At 39.0% G+C, this 19,676-nt stretch overlaps 1 non-coding gene across 1 annotated transcript; it reads left to right on the forward strand.

Annotated features, from left to right (window-relative positions):
- Positions 1-7,930: 7,930 nt before the first annotated feature.
- LOC111756374 (small nucleolar RNA U13) lies at positions 7,931-8,032 on the forward strand. Its single transcript, XR_002790862.1, has one exon. It is a non-coding gene; the product is annotated as a small nucleolar RNA U13 (small nucleolar RNA).
- The last annotated feature ends 11,644 nt before the right edge of the window (positions 8,033-19,676 follow it).

Raw genomic sequence — 19,676 nt, forward strand, 5'->3', positions numbered from 1 at the left:
GCTCTTCATTTTCTAGTATCCTCTCAAATTCCTTCTTCAAAGTACTCTAGTCTTCAAATATAGAGGTCTTTTACATCCTTTGTCACATTGATTCCTAGGTATTATTTTTTTGGATGCTATTGTGAAAGGCGGCGTTTCCCTGATTTCTCTCTCAGTGAGTTTGTTATTTGTGCACAGGAAGCTATTGATTTTTTAGTGTTGACTTCATAATCATCTAGATTACTCAACTTGCTTATTAAAGCTAAGGGTCTTTTGGTGAGGTTTTTGGGGTCTCGTACATAGAGTATTATGTCATCTGCAAATAATGACAGTTTAACTTCTTTTTTCCTATCTTTACTCCTTTTATTTCTTTCTCTTGTCTAATTGCTCTAGCTAAAGTTTCTAGGCCTATGTTGGTAAGAGTGGAGACAGTGGACATCCTTGTCTTGTTCCTGATTTTAGAGAGAGATTTCACTTTTTATCCATGTAAGGTAATGTTGGCTGTTGGTTGTGGATAGCTTTTATCATATTGGGGTAAAGACAATCTATTTCAATTTTCTGAAGTTTTATTTTATGTTTTTAAATTTGTTATTAAAAAATTAAAAGAGAGAAGGATATTAAGATAAAAGAGGACATAACAACATAATAACACACGTCAGAACAGAACAATTTAAGCATTGTAGTGTTTCACCACAAGATAACCCAACGTAACAGTAGCTACCATAGTGTCTCTTTCCTTGAAATATTTGAGTATAACTTCATATATTAAAGCATCAAACACAACATGACAGTGTAAAATCATTTAAGAGAATTAAAATTTACAGGGTATTTAGAAACAACTAACAGAAAATGAACAATGGTTTCTATATTATCTCCTTGTCTATAAAAATTTTGTTTATATTATCACATATAATAAAATTCAATAAGATACAACATGATAAACCAATGGAGACAGAAGAACAAAAGCTTCAGTGGGACTTCAAAACAAGATGATATTAAATCAGCACTAGCTATTATATTGTCTTGTTTTCTTCAAAATAACTGTTCATACTGATGATATGAACAATAAAATCAAACAAATCAAACAACAATCAGACAATAAAATCAAACAACCCAGAATAAAACCATCCCAATATAATGGGGAGTCATGTTTACCGCATACTTTTATGTATTGTTATCATTTCTTACACTAGGGAAACTATTCCATATTTATACATGTGAGTTTGATTTATTTCGCTTATGAGTATGGTCTCAAGCTGCACCCATTTATTTATAAATATCTCAATGTGATCATTCTTTATAGCTGAGTAGTACTCCATTGTCTAAAAATACCACAACTTTTTTATCCATTCCTCAGTTGATGGACACTTCATTTGTTTTCAAGATCTAGCTATTACAAATTGTGCTGCTATAAACATGGGTGCACATATATCACTGTGGTATGATGTTTTCAGTTTTTCTGGGAATATGCCTAGAAGTGGAATAGCTGGAACAAAAGGGACTTCCAATCCCAGCTTTTTGAGAAATCTCCAGACTGACCTCCACAATGGTTGTACCAGTCTACATTCCCACCAACAGTGCAGGAGAGTTTCTTTTTGCAGTTTTATTTTATCATGAATAGGTGGTGGATTGTCAAAAACTTTTTCTTCATCAATTGAAATGATCATACGACTTTTGCTCTTGGCTCTGCTAATATGGCATATTACATTTATTAGTTTATGTATGTTGAGCCATCCCTGCATGCCTGGGATGAATTCCACTTGGTCATGGTGTACAGTCTTCTTGAGAATTTGGTGCAATCTATTTGCTAGTAACTTACTGAGGATTTTTGCATCAATGTTCATTAGGGAAATTGGCCTATAATTCTCTTTCTTAGTTTTGTCCTTCTCTCCTTTTGGAATCAGAGTAATCTTTGTTTTCAGGAGTGCATTTGGAAGTACCGCTACCCTCTCAATATCATTAAGGAGTTTGAGAAGTAGCGATAGATCTTCACTAGATTTCTTGGAGAATTTAGCAGTGAATCCATTAGGAACTGGGCTTTTCTTTGTTGATAGGTTTTTAATTACATCTTCGATTTCATTGATTGATATTCAGTTATCCAGGATCTTTATATCTTCTTGATTCAGTTTTGATAATTCATATGTATCTAGGAATCTTTCCATTGTTTATTTTCTATATTATTAGAATATAAGTTTTCAAAGCAGGTATAAATGATCTTAATATCTTTAGGGTCTGTTGTGATTTCACCCATTTCATTCCTAATTGCATGGGTTTGAGTCTTTGCTTTGCTTTTTTAAAAAATTAGGTTGGCTAATAGTTTGTCAATTTTATTTAATCTTGCAAAGAACCAACTCTTCAATTCATGAATCCTTTGTATTTTTTCTTAGCTTCCAGTGTGGTAATTTCTGCTCTGATCTTTATAATTTCCTCCCTCGTATGAGCTTTTGACTTAGCCTGCTCTTCTTTTTCTAGAAGTTTGTGGTTCACCACTAAGTCGTTTATATGTGCTTGCTCTATTTTCCTGATGTGTATTTGCTGCTATAAATTCCCCTCTTAAGGCTGCTTTTGTGGGCCTGGGGATTTAGCTTAGTGGCACAAGCACCTGTCTTGCAAGTGTATGATCATGGGTTCGATCCCTGGTACCCCCCCCCCAAAAAAAGCCTGCTTTCATTGTGTCCTACAAGTTTTGTATGTTTTATTGTCATTGTCATTCAACTGTGAAAACCTTCCAAATTCTTCTTTAATTTCATGTGTGACCCATTGGTTGTTCAAAGAATGCTATTTAATTTCCACGTGTTTATGAAGTTCCCATGGCTTCTTTTGCCATAGATTTCCAATTTCATTGCACTATGGTCTGATAGTATGCATTGGACAATTTCAATTCCTTTACATTTACTTAAGTATGCTGTGTGAACTGGTATGTCATCTATTTTGGAGAATGTTCTGGGTGCAGCTGATAAGAATGTGTATTTTGCTGTTGTGGGGTGGAACACTCTATAGACATCTACTAAGTTCATTTGTTCAAAAGTTCGATTTTATGTCATTATTTATTTTTTTGTCTAGTTGATCTTTTTGTGATAGTGGGGTTTTGATGTCTCCCAATACAATTTACTAGGGCTCATTTGATTTTTCATGCCCATTAGTAATTGTTTTATATAGCTGGATGCACTGGTATTTGTTGCATATATATTTATGATTGTTATCCGTTGCTCTTGGATTTTTCTCTTTGTGAGAATATAGTGATGTTCTTTATCCCTGTTAATCATTCTTGGTTTGAAATTCACTTTGTCTGCAAATAGAATAGCGACTCCTCCTTTTTGTGGGTTCCTGTTTCATGGAGGGTTGTTTCCCATCCTTTTGACTTTCAGTCTATGAACTTTTTTTGAATGAAATGTGTTTCTTTTATGCAGCATATTGTTGGATCTTGCTTCTTGATCCATTCTGCCAGTCTGTGTCTTTTGACTGGTGAATTGAGACCATTAATATTGATGTTTATAACTGATATATATATCCTTGTCAAGTTATTTTACTATTGTTAGCTCATCCTTCTTTTTACTCTTCCCTCTAATTGTTTGCCTTTCCTGGTAGATTCCTTCTGTTGGGGTTCATGGAGTTGTTATCTTTATTATCTCTTTCTAGAATGTCCTTCAAAACATTTTTTAGTGCTCATTTGGTGGTTATAAATTTCCTCAGACATTCTTGGTCATGAAGCATCTTATTTCTCCATCAGTTTGAAAGATAATTTTGTGGGTTACATCAATCTGGGTTGAAAGTTGTTTTCCTTTAGAACTTGGAGTACATCACCTGGAATACTTGGAATACTTCTCCTTGACTTGAGAGTTTGTGCTGAGAAGTCATCTGTGATGCTGATGGGCTTTCCTTTATAGGTGATTTGCTTCTTTAACAGCTTTTAGGATTCTATTCTTGTGCTGAATTTCTGGACTCTTGATTATGACATGCTTGGCTGTAGATTTTTTTTATGGCTCCTTGGAGTTCTATATGTCTAGTTTATTTGAGTGTTAACTTCTTTTTCTCTGCAAGGAAAGTTTTCTGTCGTGATGTCTGTGAACATTTTTTTAACATCATTTGTGGTATTTCTTGCTTTTTCATTGACTCCAATTAATCTTAAGTTATTCCTCTTTGTGTCATCTAGCAGCTGCTGGATTGATTTCTCATGTTCCCTTGCTAGTTTAAAGAATTTATTTTCCTAGTTACTAACTGCAAGCCTGTCTTCAATAACTGAGATCCTGTCCTCACATTGGCCTAATTTGCTTTTCAAACTTTCAGTGGAGCCTGTATTCTCCTGGATATCTGTTTGAATCTGCTTTATGGATTTTGTTTCTTTTATATGCTGAGCTTCTATAATTTTCTTAACCTTGTCTTTTTAAAAAAAATCTGTATCTGTCACTACACAGTGTATATTTTAAATCTTAAATCTATCACTACACAGTGTGTATTCTGGTAATCTCTAGTTCTTGAGAGATAATTTCTGATTTCATTTTTTCCAGAGCCTCATTTAATGGCTTTGTTGTCACTACTTCAGAGAGGCCTGCTGGATTGCTTCTGGATTGTGCCATTTCATTGCCCCTGGAGTTGGCTTTGGTGAACTGGATGTCTGGGGTTCCAATTTGCTTAAATGTCTTCTCATTTTCTTTTGTCTCTTTTTAAAGTTTATTTCCTGGGGTGATGTTTGTCTATTGCCTACATTGTGTTGCTTCACTGGTATTATTTAGGACCCTTAGGTGAGGACTACTTCTCTGAGGCATCTTCCAGGTGTAGCTGGCTGGGTTTTAGGTTTGAGTCTGTTGTAAGATCCTACCTCTTCAGTTTGTTGGAGATGAGAAGTTGTTGCTTGCTTCGTCTAGTCTTTGGTTCTTTGGCACTGTGCCATAGTATTTTCTATGACTCTCAGTGAATCTCAGTCATAGACACCCAGAAACCACAGCTGTTTAGAACAATTATGTCAATTTTGGCTATAGTGGTAACAATAGCATCAAACACATCCTAGAGAATGACAAACTGAGCTAACCCTTAATCTGCCACTTTTAACCATATGAACTAAATTTGTGGTTATAGATCAAAATGTAAAACAAACCAGAAAACTATACGCCATATAGAAGTCAGTTTTGACCTCAATGGTTAAAATTTACAATGGATTAATGAAAAATAGAAAAGTATATGAAGAAGAGTTTACATGTAAGGTCAGAGAACAAAGTGGGACACACCAACTTCAGGAAACTGGTGCAGAAGACTGGAGGAAAAGAGAGAAAAGATGGAAGAACAGAACACAGCCACACCTACAAAGAAGCTAGGAACCAAGTTTATACTCACATAAAACCAAGATCAAACAATGAAGGAGTAAGAAAAAAAAAGAGAAGAGAAAAGTCCCCTTCCAGGGTTATCTCTTGTTTTACTAGTGGACAGCCTGTGGAGACAGAGTCCTAAATCATGCTGATCTATCTCAGCAAGCCAGCCGTAGCTTTTTGGTGGGGTAGTGGATAATCTCAGCAGGCCTTCCCTGAGACCAGACTCATTGGGCTTGCCATGGTCCAAGCAATTCCCATGGGTCTGATCCCAGCTGAGATCTGCTAGATGGAGCCCATGGCAGTTCTGGGTTCTGAGCTCAGCTGGCCCATCTCCAAGATGGCTCCTGGCTAATTGCTCTCTCCTGCAGGAGGACTGAGTCTCTGCATTCACTGCCAGCCAGTCTAGTCTCTCACATCTACTGCTCCCCTCCAGTACTCTGTCTCTTTGCAGAGTGCTCTGGGGTCACCACTGTCACAGTCACCCTGGGTCTAGAGGTTTGAACTGCTCCTCTTGTATAGTGAGTCCTGTCTCATGGAGAAGGTACAACCCAGTTACCTACTTCTTCACTGGAGTTTCTCTCTTCACTGTCTCCACGGGCTTCAATTCATACTTCAGATTCTTCCTGGGTCAGGTGGACGAAATTCTCTGTTTCTTGTCTTCCTCATGAATGACAGCTCTCAGAGAGGCTGTTTTCTCTGCTGCTTACTGCTCCACATTCTTGGTATCTTCCCTCATTTCTAGGCTTTGTTTGATGACGCTATTATTATTGTTGATTGTACTACTTTAGCTGAGGTGATATAATTGTTCTAATCAGTTTTTGTTTCTGGTGTGCCAAGACTGAGATAGCCGAAAGGTCATAAAAATGCTAATGGCCAGTGCCAAAGAATAAGGGACTAGGCCAGTTAGGCAGCAACTGCTCATCACCAATAAGTTGAAGAAGTAGAATCTTGCAACAGAATCAAAACCCAAAAGCTACTCAGAGCTTCATGGACCTGAGGATGATTTCTTGGGAAGCCGATTGCCAGTGTACTGTCATTCATAGTGTTTGTATAAAAATACCAGGAATCTTCACTTTTCCCACTGTGATATAGCATTGCATTATCATGTTAAAACATTGATATACATGAATTTATCTAAAAAATTCCTTTTAAAAAGCCCCCAAATCCAGCGATATATGGAAATTAACTTTGAGAGGTAGTCATTTCCTAATGGTCCTAAATACTAGCAATAGGGCAGGGAATTTGGCTCAGAGGCATAAGTGCCTGCCTGGCAAGCATGAGGTGAAAAGTTTAATCCCCAATACCACCACCCCCCAAAAAAATCAATAAGTACCACCAATAAAACTACTTGCCATAATGAACTTATAAGTATCAACCCAGGAATTAAACTAAAAATATATGAAATAATAAGACACTTAAAAAGATTGAACCCCAAACTTTGAGCTCACTAAAGGCAAACCCAGGGGGAAATGAGATGCAACAATCTGAAAGCCACCCATATGGACTCCCTAATGTGGTAACATTGGAAGTAACAAAACAGATGAATAAGGCTCTAGAACAAGTCAAATTAGAAATAATTTCTTAGATAACTAAGGAGATGGTGACCATAATGAAACACATGGTCAATACTTACAGGCCAGATAAAGATTCAGAAAAATAGAGAGGAGGTTAGGAAAATGAAAGAGCTCATACATGCCCAACACAGGAAAGAACTGCCCATGAAACAGATTCAAACAGATATCCAGGAGTTTGAACAGTTTTTGGAAAGTATGCACAGCAGAGTAAGTTAATGTGAGGATAGAATTTCAGATACAGAAGACAAGATTGTGGTCAGCCATATTGTTTAAGTTTTTCTTTAACTTTCTCTGTGACCCATTGATTGTTCAGGAGGGTGTTATTTAATTTCCATGCATTTATGGAGTTTTTTCAATTTCTTTTGTCATTAATTTCCAATTTCATTGCATTGTGGTCAAATAATATGCATGGGATAATTTCAATTCCTTTGCATTTACTTAAGCATGTTCTATGGGATAGTATATAGTCACTTTTAGAGAATTTGCCATGTGCAGCTGAGAAGAATGTGTATGTTAGGTGGAGTATTTTACAAACTTATACTAAGTCAATTTGCTCACAAGTTTGATTCAGTTCTGTTATATCTTTGCTGATTTTTTTTTTGTCTAGTTGATCTAAGTCTCTCAACCATTGGGTATTAAAGTTCCCCATTACAATTTCGTTATGCTTATTTGATTTTTCATGTGTATTAATATTTGTCTTATGTAGTTGTGTGCTCTAATATTTGGTACATATACATTTATGATAGTTATCTACTCCTCTTCAAGTATTCCCCTAACAAGTATGCAATGACCTTCTTTATCTCTTTCAATCATTTTTGGTTCAAAGTTCACATTGTTTGCAATGAGCATAGTTACACCTGTTTTTTTTTTTTTTCTGGACTCGTCATATGGAGTATAATTTTCTATCCTTTGCATTTCAGCCTATGACATTCTTTTAGATGTAAATATATGCCTTGTATACAGTTTATTGTTGGATCTTGATCCATTCTGCCAATCTGGCTGGTTTTTTTTTTTTTTTTTTGGATTGGTGAAATGAGGCCATTTACATTGATGCTTATAACTGATATGTAAATCCTCAGGTTCATAAGCGTGATGATTGGGGGTTCATGCTCCATGCATGACATGTGCCTCCTTTGAACCTTGTTATGACATTGGCACATTACCCATATGACGTGGAAAAAAAAATAACTGGGGGCTGGGGATTTAGCTCAGCGGCATAAGTGCCTGCCTTGCAAGCAGTCAGTTGTGAGTTCAATCCCTGGTATCGATAAAAATGAAAAAGACCAAAAAAAAAAATAACTGATATGTATTGGTTTATGGGTTTGTCGTGTTATCATTTTGCTGTTGATTCTCTGCTTTTCTTCTCTGTTTAATTGTTTGCCCTGCCTGACAGTTTTTTCCTGGGAATTCTGGTCATTTATATTTTTATCTAGAATATCTTTCAGTCCTTTTTCTAGAGGTGGTTTGGTAGACATGATTTTATTAAGTTGTTCTTTGTCATGGCAGTTACTTATTTCTCCATTAATTTTGAAAGATGGTTTTGCAGAGTACAACAATCTGTGTTGAAAGTTGTTTTCTTTCAGGGCTTCAAATACTTTACTCCAAGCTCTTTTTAAATTGAGGATTTGTGTTGAGAAGTCAACCATGATTCTAATGGGCTTTCTTTATAGGTGATTTGTTTCTTTTCTCTAACAGTTTTTAATATTCTGTTTTTGTGCTGAATTTCTGGAATTTTCATTGTTATACGTCTGAGTATAGATTTATTTTGATTATGGCTTTGGAGTCTTATATGACTCACTTATTTGTATGTCAGATTCTGTTGCCATACTTAATCTCATTTATGTTGACTCCTGCTTTTTCATTGACACCTATGAGATACATGTATTTGCATCATCTTGGAGCTGTTTAATTGCTGTTTCATGGTCCCTTGTTATTTTTAAGAAAGCTTCATTTTTGTGGTCACTAGTGTTGATCCTTTCTTAAAGATCTGAAAGTCTATGTTCAGTTTCATTCAAGTGGTTTTGCCAGCTTTCAGGGAGTGTTTAATTTCCTGGATATCTCTTTGAATCTGTTCTATACATTCTATTTCTTTCCTATATTGTTCATTGAAGGTTTCCATCATTTTTCTCTTCTATTTTTTTGTCTATGTCTTCTCTAGCTATATTGATCAGTTCCTTCATTAAGGTTCTCATTTATTTATTCTTTTATTTTTTACTTAGAGATTACTTCTGAATCTATGTCTTCTACAGTTTCATGAATTTGTTTCTTTATTTCACTTGCTATCTTTTCAGAAATTTCCTGTGTGTATCTTCCAACTTTTCCTATGTCAGTGTCTCCTGTACTTGTTCTGGATGGCCTTGAGATCTGACATTGCATTTTGCTTTTTCCTCTTGTCATTTTTCACCTCTTGGTTCATATTTCAGTCTTTTCAATCTCGCTGGTTTCACTTATCTGTCATGTGCATCTTGGTCAGGATCCTGCTGTGTGGCTGGTATTCACTCAGTTGCTGGGTTCCACAGTGTAGGCAAAGGGCCAGTCTCTTTAATTCCTCCTGCAGGCTCAGTTGGATGAGTGGTGATTCTTCCTGAGCTGACTAGCCTAAGAGTATCAATGTGAACCAACCCTCAGTTTGTATTTTTACTTTTGCTTTAGACTTTTCCCACCAAACCCACCTTTCCATGGTGTGTGCCCCAGTTGGGGACTTACTGCATCACTGGGGTGTTTACAGGCCCACCCAGTTTCCTTCAGATCAAGGGAGGGGTCGCAGGAACTATCATGGGCCCACCAAAGTCGGGGTGGAAGGAGGAGTCACTGGTACTCTGACAAGGCTGCCAGGGCCCTCCAGGTCAGAGTAGTGCTTTTCTGAACAATTAAAATTCACAAACCACTAGTCAATTTTTTCAAGGAAGGAAGGAAGAAAGGAAAGAAAGAAAGAAAAAAAGAAAGAAAGAAAGAAAAGATCACATCCATGCAAAGTGGGAATGAAAAGAATGAAATAACAACAGATCCTACAGAAATCCACAAAGTCATCAATACCTACTTTGAGAATTTGTATTCTACTCACATGGAAAACACAGAAGAAATGGATAGATTCCTAGATACATATGGATTATTGAAGTTGAATCAAGAAGGTATAAAAATACTAAATAAACCAATATTAGTTGATGAAGTTGATGATGTACTTTAAAATCTACCAACAAAGAAAAGTTTAGGACCTGATGGATATACTGGTGGATTCTATAAGAAATTTAAAGACCTAATGCCACTACTTCTTAAACTCCTTAATGAAACTAAGGGGGAAGCAATACTCCCAAATTACCCTAATACCCAAACCAGAGAAATACTAACAAAAAAGTTAGCCACAGCCTATCTCCTTAATGACCACAGATGCAAAAATCTTCAATAAGATACTGGCAAAGGTAACGGAGCAAATTCTCAAAAATATTATACATCAAAACCAAGTACGATTCATCCAAGGGATGCAGGGATGGTTCAACATATGCAAATCAATAGATATGATGCATCATATGAATAGAGACAAGGATAAATACCACATAATTATCTTGAGGTGTAGAGAAAAAGGTTGACAAAGTCAAACACCCATTCATGCTAAAAATGCTACAGAAAATTGGAATAGATAGTCTTTGTCTCAATCTGATGAAAGACATCTATGACAAGGCAATAGCCATCTCATAGTAACTTGACACAAACTGAAAAGTTTCACTCCAAAGCCAGGAATGTCTACTGTCATCATTCTTAATCAATATAAGTCTGGAAACATTAGCTAGAACAATTAGACAAGAGAAAGAAACAAAAAGAATAAAGATAGGAAAGAAGTTAAACTATTATTATTTGCAGATGACATCTTATGCTACATAGGAGACCACAGAAATGCTACCAAAAGACTTAGAAATTTACTAACCAAATTCAGTAGCATACCAGGCTACAAAGCCAACACTTAAAAATCGATAGCCTTCCTAAATACAAATAACAAACTCTCTGAAAGAAAAATTAAGGAAACAACATCTTTCAAAATAGCAGCCCCCAAAAAATGAATCCCTAGGAATCAATCTAAAAAAGGAAGTAAAAGATCTTTATATTGAAAACCACAGTAGTCTGATAAAGGAATTTGAAGAAGATATCAGAAAATGAAAAGATAACCTTTGCTCATGAATAGGAAGAACCAACACTGGAAAATGGCCATACTCCCCAAACTGTTATACAAATTTAATGCAATCCCAATAAAAATAACATTAGTAAAACTCACAGATCTAGAGAAAATAGTCCTAAAACTCATTTGGAAACAGAAGAGCCCTAGAATAACAAAGACAATCCTGGACAACAAGGCAAGGCCGGAGGCATCACAATCACTGACCTGAAATTATAGTACAGAGATAATGGATTAAAAACCACAAGGTATTGGCAAACAAGCAGACCTGAAGATCAACAGGACAGATTAGAAGATGAAGAACAACTACAGACACATTCAGCCACATTACCTTTGACAAAGGGGCCAAACGCATTCACTGGAAGAAAGCCTCTTTAATAAATGGTGCTGGAAAAACTGGCTCTGCACATGCCACAGATTAAATCTACGCACATACCTCTCATCATGCTCTGTACTAACTGAAATGGATCAAAGGTCTAAATATTAAAACAGAAACTCTAAATTTTCTGAAAGGTAGAATAGGTAGTAGTCTTGAAGACATAGGTATAGGCAAAGAGTTTATGAAGGAAGCCCCAGCTGCACGACAAATACTACAAAGAATCAATAACTGGGATCTCATCATATTAAAAAGCTTTTGCATAGCAAAAGAAACCACCAACAGAGTGAAGAGACAATCCACAGTGTGTGAAAAAATTTTACTATCCAATCCTCAGACAAAAAACTAATATCCAGAATATATAAAGAACTAAAAAAAAAAAAATCAGATTCCCCAAATTGAAAGACCCAGTCCAAAGATGGGCATCTGGGATGAATAGACACATCTCAGATAAAGAAATACAAATGACAAATAAACATATGGAAAAATGTTCACCATCACTGGTCACTGGAGATATGCAAATTAAAACAATGCTGAGATTCTGTGTCACTCCAGATAGAATGGCTAGTATGAACAAATCAACCAATAACAAATGCTGACAGAGCTGCAGGGAAAAGGAACCCTACTTCAGTATTCATGGCAGAGTAGACTGGTGCAACCACTGTGGAAATCAGTGTGAAGATGCCTCCAAAAACTAGGACTAGAGGTTCTGTTTGACCCATTATTCCCCTTCTTGGTATTTCTCAAAAGACTTAAAAGCACCATACTACAGCGATATATGCATACCCACATTTATAGCAGCACAGTTTATAGAAGCCAAATCCTGGAAACAGTCCCAGGACCCATCAACCAATGAATGGATAAAGAAGATATGGGGTTTTTGGTGTATGCAATAGAGTACTACTCTGCCACAAAGAAGGAGAAGCTTGAGACATTTCTAGGTAATGCACCTTGAGACCGTATTCTTAATGAAATAAATTTGACACAAATGATTAAATCTTGCATTGCTGCTCTGGTGTGAGAACCCCAATGTGTAAATAAGGACCAAAATGTGTAATAGATACTGGAAACTGGGAAGAAAATGTTCAAATGGGAAGAGGAACAGAGGAGGGGGAAAAGGGAACAAGACAGGAAAAAAAAAAACAAAAATAAAAAATGAAAATAAAGCTTTTGTAAGTAAGGAGGGGACGAGGGGCCAAATGGAGAGTAGGGGATTGGGGAAAAGGAAGAAGCAGTGAGGCCACTTCCAGGAACAAATTCTCTGCGATGAGTATGATCATTGTGTATTCCTAAAATGGACCAATAAAAATTTTAAAAATGTAAAAAAAAATTATCTTATGATAGTACCATACTTTGTTCCAACAAATTCTGCTTCTTTTAGTCTAATCCTCTTGTTTCCTTGTAACATTAGAATCAAAATCACTTATGAAATGAAGATCTTCCTCCGCTTTCCACTGTTGTGTAATAAACTCCCTCAACGGTGTCTGCCTGAAACCACGAGCATTTTTATCTCCAAACCCCTATGGTCAGGGCTGGGACAGCCTCTGCCATACGCGGTCGCCATCGAGGTGCTGGCTAAGATTCCTTGGAGGTGTGGATTACTCTTCCACCCTCATGCAGTGGTTGGGAAAATGCCATTCCTTGTGGTTCAAAGATGGAAGTCTCTTTGTTTGCTGTCCTCTACGAGGCCGGCCTACCCTCAGGTCTCAAGGACCCTGGAGCTCTGGCCATGGGGCCCTATGCGTAGCTCTCCTGTCTCACTGGGTGCCAGTTGGTTTCTGCAAACCCAGCAAGAAAGCCTCACTCAGAATCACCTGTTGTGAAGGGCTCACCTGCTTAGGATTGGAAACCCTAAGTCAAATGAACCTTAATTACATCTGCCAAACCCCTTCCCCTAGTCAGAGCAGCACATGTCTGTATTCCTAGCACTTTGGGCAGGTAAGGCAGGAAGATGAAAAGTTTTAACCCAAACTGGGTGTGGTGGCATACTGCGTAATCCCAGCAATTGGGAGGCTGAGACATGAGGATTGCCAAGGTGTTGAGGTTAGCCTGGTCTACACAGACAGTTGAAAACTTGCCTAAATTACAGAGCAAGACATTGCCTAAAAATTTTTTTTAAAAAAGGACTGGGTGGCACATGCTTGTAAAAAGTAGCCGGGAGTGATCTCAACAATCAGGATGCTGAGACAGGAGGATTGCCATGAATTCAAGGCCAGCCTGAATTATGTAGTGAAACCTTGCCTCAAAAAAGACAGAAACAAAACAAAAAAGGACAAGGAATATAAATATAACTCTGTGGAAGGCCCTGAATTCAAACCCTCCTACTACAGAGAACATCACCTGGTCACAGAGTAAAATCCCACCCCAGGTCTTTCATGTAATCACACACTGGGGGGACTCTTGGACTTCTGTCTCACACAGGTTGCTATTACTATTATCCCCACTTCACAGATGAATGAAGTTTGAGCTAAACCACCTGAACAGATTTATAAACCTCTAAATGTTCTCATCAAGACTTGAACCAGCCCCACTGCCCATATCATGCCAAGTGATGATATTCTTGACTTTTTTCACCTGTTCATTTGTCTGTTTTTAAGATGGGGTCTTGCTATGTAGTCTACATTGGCCTGAAACTCATGGTGATCTCATGGTGATCCTCCCCTCAGCTTCCTGAGTCCTAAGATCACTCCCGGCTACTTTTTATCTGCTTCATCTAAACTTTCTCCTACTTGTTGAAACTTTTCTGCTGTTTGAAGTGTTTGTCTAGCCACCTCTTTCCACCAGATACCCGACTCTCCCATCACATTCCCAGGGCAGACAAAATGAGACATCAGAGCACCTGATAAACATCAGAGAAGCATGAATTTTCCATGCCAGACTGCTTGAGAAGAGTCAAAGAGGACCCGAGAAGTCCAGCTCCCATTTATGTCCAAGATCAACCCCCAAAGCCTGCTGCTGTGTGGGAGGGGAGGGCAGGGTGCAGGCAAGAGAGACTGAGGGACTCCTGCCACAGGAGAAGGTCTTCAAAAGGAGGCGCACAGGGTTCATGTGTAGCACAGTGGTGACTTTTGGTGGGGAGACAGCAGTGGGGCTCCCCAGAGCCCAGTCCTCAATGGATCCCTCCTGACATTTCCTCGGTCCTCAGGAGTGTATGCTTAGCCAGGTTTTAAACTGGGTGCACTTGGAGGCCATCACATTAAGTGAAGTACATTGGGCTCACAAGCTTACAAATCACATGGCTTCTCTTCTATAGGAAACCCAGAGGATTAATAAAGAACAAAGTCAAAGACAGAGGACAAGAAGTAGGGAGTAGATCTTCCTCATGCGGGAAGGAGATGAAGAGATGGAGGGGGAGAGGGGAGGGGAAGGGAGAAAAGAGAATGAAGATGGGTCCTGTCCATGCAGCAGCTCTGCATGGAGGAATGGAAACACTGTGTACTGCAGACACGTGCAAGAAAGGAAAAAAGAAAAGGTGTGGAACCTCAGTGTGGTGGGGCACTACCTGGGAAGCTGAGGCAGGAGGTTCACAGAGTCGGAGGCCAGCCTTGAACATATCTGCTTCATAGCAATAAGTAAGCCCCAGCACTCACAGGCACACACACGTGGTAGGTGAGAATACTATCATTATTAACTGCTGTGCCTTACTGAACAATTCACCCTAAGCGTATGAGCATATAATGCCTGACGCCCTCAGGCTTAGATTTGATTGTGTGTGTGCCTAGCAGAGTCAGAGTGAGCCCTGCATTGTGCCCTGCTGGATGTCAGATAAGGTCCCAGTCAAAGCATGAGACGACTGAGTCATGAAGAACATCATCGTGGACCAGGAGTGGTGGTGTATCCTTGTAATCTTAGCACTCTTTAGGCTGAGGCAGGAGGATCACTGCAAGTTTGAGGCCAGCCTGAGCTACATAGTGAGAAATTGCCTTTAAAAAAAAAAAGAAAGAAAAACATCATAATGTTAAAGTTCACAGCCTTGTATGACTGCATTGAGAGCTTCCATGGCTGAGCGTGACTGTGGAGCTATGTGTTGGACACAGCTGAATTCTAATGCATGTTCACAGGCTGCAGCATCCACTCCTGAGTTTCTTACGCAGTTCTCCCTGTTTCCTGGAGAATGCATCTTCTACCCAAAGTACTAAAGATGACCAATGAGGCAGTAACAGCTAGGTCATGGGAGAAGGCTGACGAAACAGAAAAGAAAATATCTTCCTACTCTGTTTCCAACCATCGGAGGTCTGCAGCAGAAATTCTACAGTATTTGTATTGCTAGAAATTTTACATGAGGCAGTAAAACAAATAGTGTGAGGGTAGTATGGGTAAAGTTGTTGCTAAGGGATTTGAGAGTTTGAAATAAAATTTTTTCAGATACGTGGAGCCTGTATTCTAGGCAAAACTATCCTTCTACTTGTTCATTTACCCAACCAATATTTATTGAGTACTTCCTATGTCAGGTACTAGATTAGGTTCTGGGAATAAAGCCTCACGTCAGGTATACAGGGTCACTTTGCACAGGGGGTAAAACAATGGGGATGTTGCCAACAAGAAAGCAATGGCGACAGCCATCGTTTCTGTTAGGGAAGAAAGATTCCGAAATCATGTAGGATGGCATAAAAATTGTGATAGTTATTGACGGTTATCACCATTGTTTTAGTCTGCAGTCTGCTGTTTGCCGCCATGACTGAATGTCACATCTTGGGTGATTTATTTACGAACTAAGGTTTATGCAGCTTGAAGTCTGGTAGTAGAGCAGCCCAGTGAGAAGGTGCAGGATTCAGGTTGGGTCAGTTCCCAGCTCAGCTCTCTTCTCACTATGCAGGGCTTCCCCGTTAGGACCTCACCCAACCTAATGTGCTCCAGAGACCCTGCCTCCAATGCCAGTGACACGGGTGCTTGGTTATCCAATTCCAACCTTGTTACCCTCAGGACATTGCATTTGGCCATGGCAAGCCTTTTTAAAAAATTATTTGAAAATGTTAAAATCTTTTTATGAAAAAACCACCACTCCACCACCTAAAGGGCTTTGCTTTGTTGCTCCAAGCACGTCCTGAGGAAGGACAAGCACTTGCCTGTGGCACCCGAGCCCGAACCCAAAAACTTGGTCGTCCCTGGTAGACCATCTGGAGTCTACCTCTGCCAGCTGGGAAATGTTATTTCTGTCATGGCCAGTATGGCCCCCCCACTGGCTATTGGGAACCTGCAATTTTAAATCATTGAGACCTGGTGTTCTTTGGCTCAGTCAGGGTTACCTGCTTTGAGGTCTCCAGAAAAAGTTGCCAAATTATTTCAATTATATGCCAGGCAAGTGCCAAAAACTTACGACTTCTCCCAAATTATATTCATGATTCAGGATAATCAACAATCCGTCTTTTGTTGTAGTCAGGATTTGTAAGGGAATAGGCTCCACACAGGACACACACTGTGTAGATTATTTTATAATATTCACCCTAAGAGTCACATGTGAAAGAATGCAACAGACCTGTGCAGACATTAGAGACGCAAAGAATCTGGCTGAGGGCCTGGATTCCCTGATGAGGTCTTACAGAAGTCCAGCTGGAGGTCTGGAGCCCACGTCAATGTCTCATGCAAGTCTGTACAAGGATCTGCACTGGGAAGGCCAAAGGTCAGAGGCAGAAGCCAGAAAGTCTGCACCAGTGAGATGAAGGATCTGTGCCTGCAGACTGAGGGTCTGCACTGGAGCCAGGAAGTGACACTCAGATGAGGAACCAGGGCTCCTCCAAAGAGAACCGCAGCCATCCTCAGCAACAGTGGGGACCTGAGTTCCTCTGATGATGAAAACAGCTAAGTTTGTAATGGGAAAATCAGCACAAAATCTTCTCCAGGAGCATCAGCAGTGCACCATCTTCCCCTCCAGGTCTGCTTGTCTGCTGTTGGCAACGGTCCTCAGGTGGGCCCTCCACACCCAGCACCACCTGAATCAGTTCAGCTGAGTATTACAAGCTGACCATTGGTTAGCCCACCACATCTACATTATAGTAGAATGTGTGTGTGTGCGTATGTGTAAGACTGAGCATTCCAGGGCCTCAACCCTGAGCTACATCCTCTGTCCATGTTTTAATTTTTATTTTGACACAGGGTCTTGCTAAATTTCTCAGGTGGGAGTCAAACTTGCCATCCTCTTGCCTCAAGTCTCCTGCATAGCTGGAATACAGATTAATTTTAAATTTTTGATTTAAATTTTATTTTTGAACATGTAAATTGGATTTCTGCAAACATTCCTGCCACTCAACCCCATTGTAATCATGTGACCACAGCTTACATATGACACTGATATAGCCTTTATCCTTTATTTTATTTTTCTTGGTACTGGGGATTGAATTTATGGAGCGCTAAGCTAATGCACTTTTTTTTTTATCGGTACCGGGGATCGAACTCACGACTGCTTGCTTGCAAGGCAGGCGCTTATGCCGCTGAGCTAAATCCCCAGCCCCACACTTATGTTTTTATTTGCTTATTTATTTATTTATTTTTAGACAAACTGCTATGCAGTTTGGGCTGGCCTTGGGCTCACTTTGTAGCCCAGATTGGCCTTGAACTTGCAACAATCTTCCTGCCTCAGCCCTAGTGCTGGGATTGAACCACCACGCCCAGCTATTTATGTTTTATTTTGAGATAAGATCTTTCTAGGTAGCCCAGATTGGTTTTGAATTCTTGACATTTTTTTTTGGTACCGAGGATTGAACCCATAGAGCTTGCCAGGCAGGTGCTTATGCTGCTGAGCTAAATCTGACACTTCTTTTTTAACCCTTAGTAATAGCTGGGATTTATAGTGGTGTGTACCGCCCTTGGCAAAGTAGCCTATTTTTACAAAGTTGCAATATATTTATTACTTTATACAAAGGCATGAATTTAGAAATTTTGCAACATATATTAAAATTACAAATACATAAGTCTTTGACCAGCATTTATATTTCTGCTCTATAGAGCCCAGCATACATGTGACATTACAAAATTATATGGTTATTGTTGTGGTTTGTGTCGAGATGTCCCACCAAAGCCTCACTTAGTCATGGAGTGCGATTTTCAAACATGGCTGAATCAAGAGTGTGTGGTGCTGGGATCAAGTGTGTGTGATTACTAAATCAGTCCCTTGATTAGTTTGGTACAGTTCTGGCTAGGATTAAAGTGTGTTGAAAAAGTTTTCGGCACGGTTAGAAGACAGAATATAAAGTAAAGAGGCCTTTATTCTAAGAATGTGGAGAGAGAACCCCACGATCACTGAGGTCTGGCTTTCTCTCTGCTGGGCACGAGGTGTGTGGGGCATACATATAGCTTAGACTTGGGGTGGAGCCTAAGCGGCATTACTGATGCACAGGTAGCCCATTGGAGTTCATTTCTCACCACAGGTAAATTGCCGAGGGGCAGGGAAAGTGACCTTCTGCCTCCCAGCCTCCCACTGCTACAGCACATCCCATTTAGGGCAAAATCCTTTTAGGGGTGAGTGCTATACCTGCCCTAGGGTGGGTAGCCTGCATCAAATAGAAAGGCTGGAGAGTTTGTCCTCTCACTTGCCCACTTGCTGTGAACTAATTCTTCTCTGTGATGCCCCACTATCATACTCCCTGCCTTGAAGCCAGCAGATTATGGACAGAAACCTTTACAAATTGTGAGCCAAATAAATCTTCCTTCGTTTAACTTTGGGTGTCTAGTATTTTGTCTCAGCCAGCAGAAAAGTCACTAAGACAGTTATTCACTGTAGCATTGCCTACAAAATAATAATAATAATAATAATAATAATATATTCATCAGTAAATCCCTGGTTTAAAAATTATGACATGTTTTTACAAGAAGATAATATTAGCTATAAGAAGAATAAGAAGACTCTGTGTCTTGATATGGAACTATCCAATAAATGCAGTGTTTTTATAAGACCATAAGAATATATAACATGCACGCACATGTGCATATTTGGAGAGTAATTCACAAACAAATAGTTTTCAAGTTTCAGATTTTTTTTTAGTTAGACTCATTTACATTTAAAAACTACCAAGGAACCCAAAGAAATTTCATGGCCTGATGTGGTGGTGCACGCCTGTAATCAGCATTTGGGAGGCTGAGGTAGGAGGATCACCATGAATTTGAGGCCAGTCTGGGCTCCAATAGTGCGCTCCAGTCCAGCTTTCACTACATAGCGACACCCTGTCTCAAAATCAAACAAACAAAATCAAAACAAAACAAAACAAAAAAACTCCCCTAAAGAAAAAACTTTATGTTGGTTATATTTATTAATATTTGTCAAACATGACATTGAAATT

This window comes from Cavia porcellus, unplaced genomic scaffold (assembly GCF_034190915.1).
Source record: "Cavia porcellus strain 051 isolate PalLab524CR breed Dunkin Hartley unplaced genomic scaffold, mCavPor4.1 scaffold_22, whole genome shotgun sequence".
Taxonomy (NCBI): domain Eukaryota; kingdom Metazoa; phylum Chordata; class Mammalia; order Rodentia; family Caviidae; genus Cavia; species Cavia porcellus.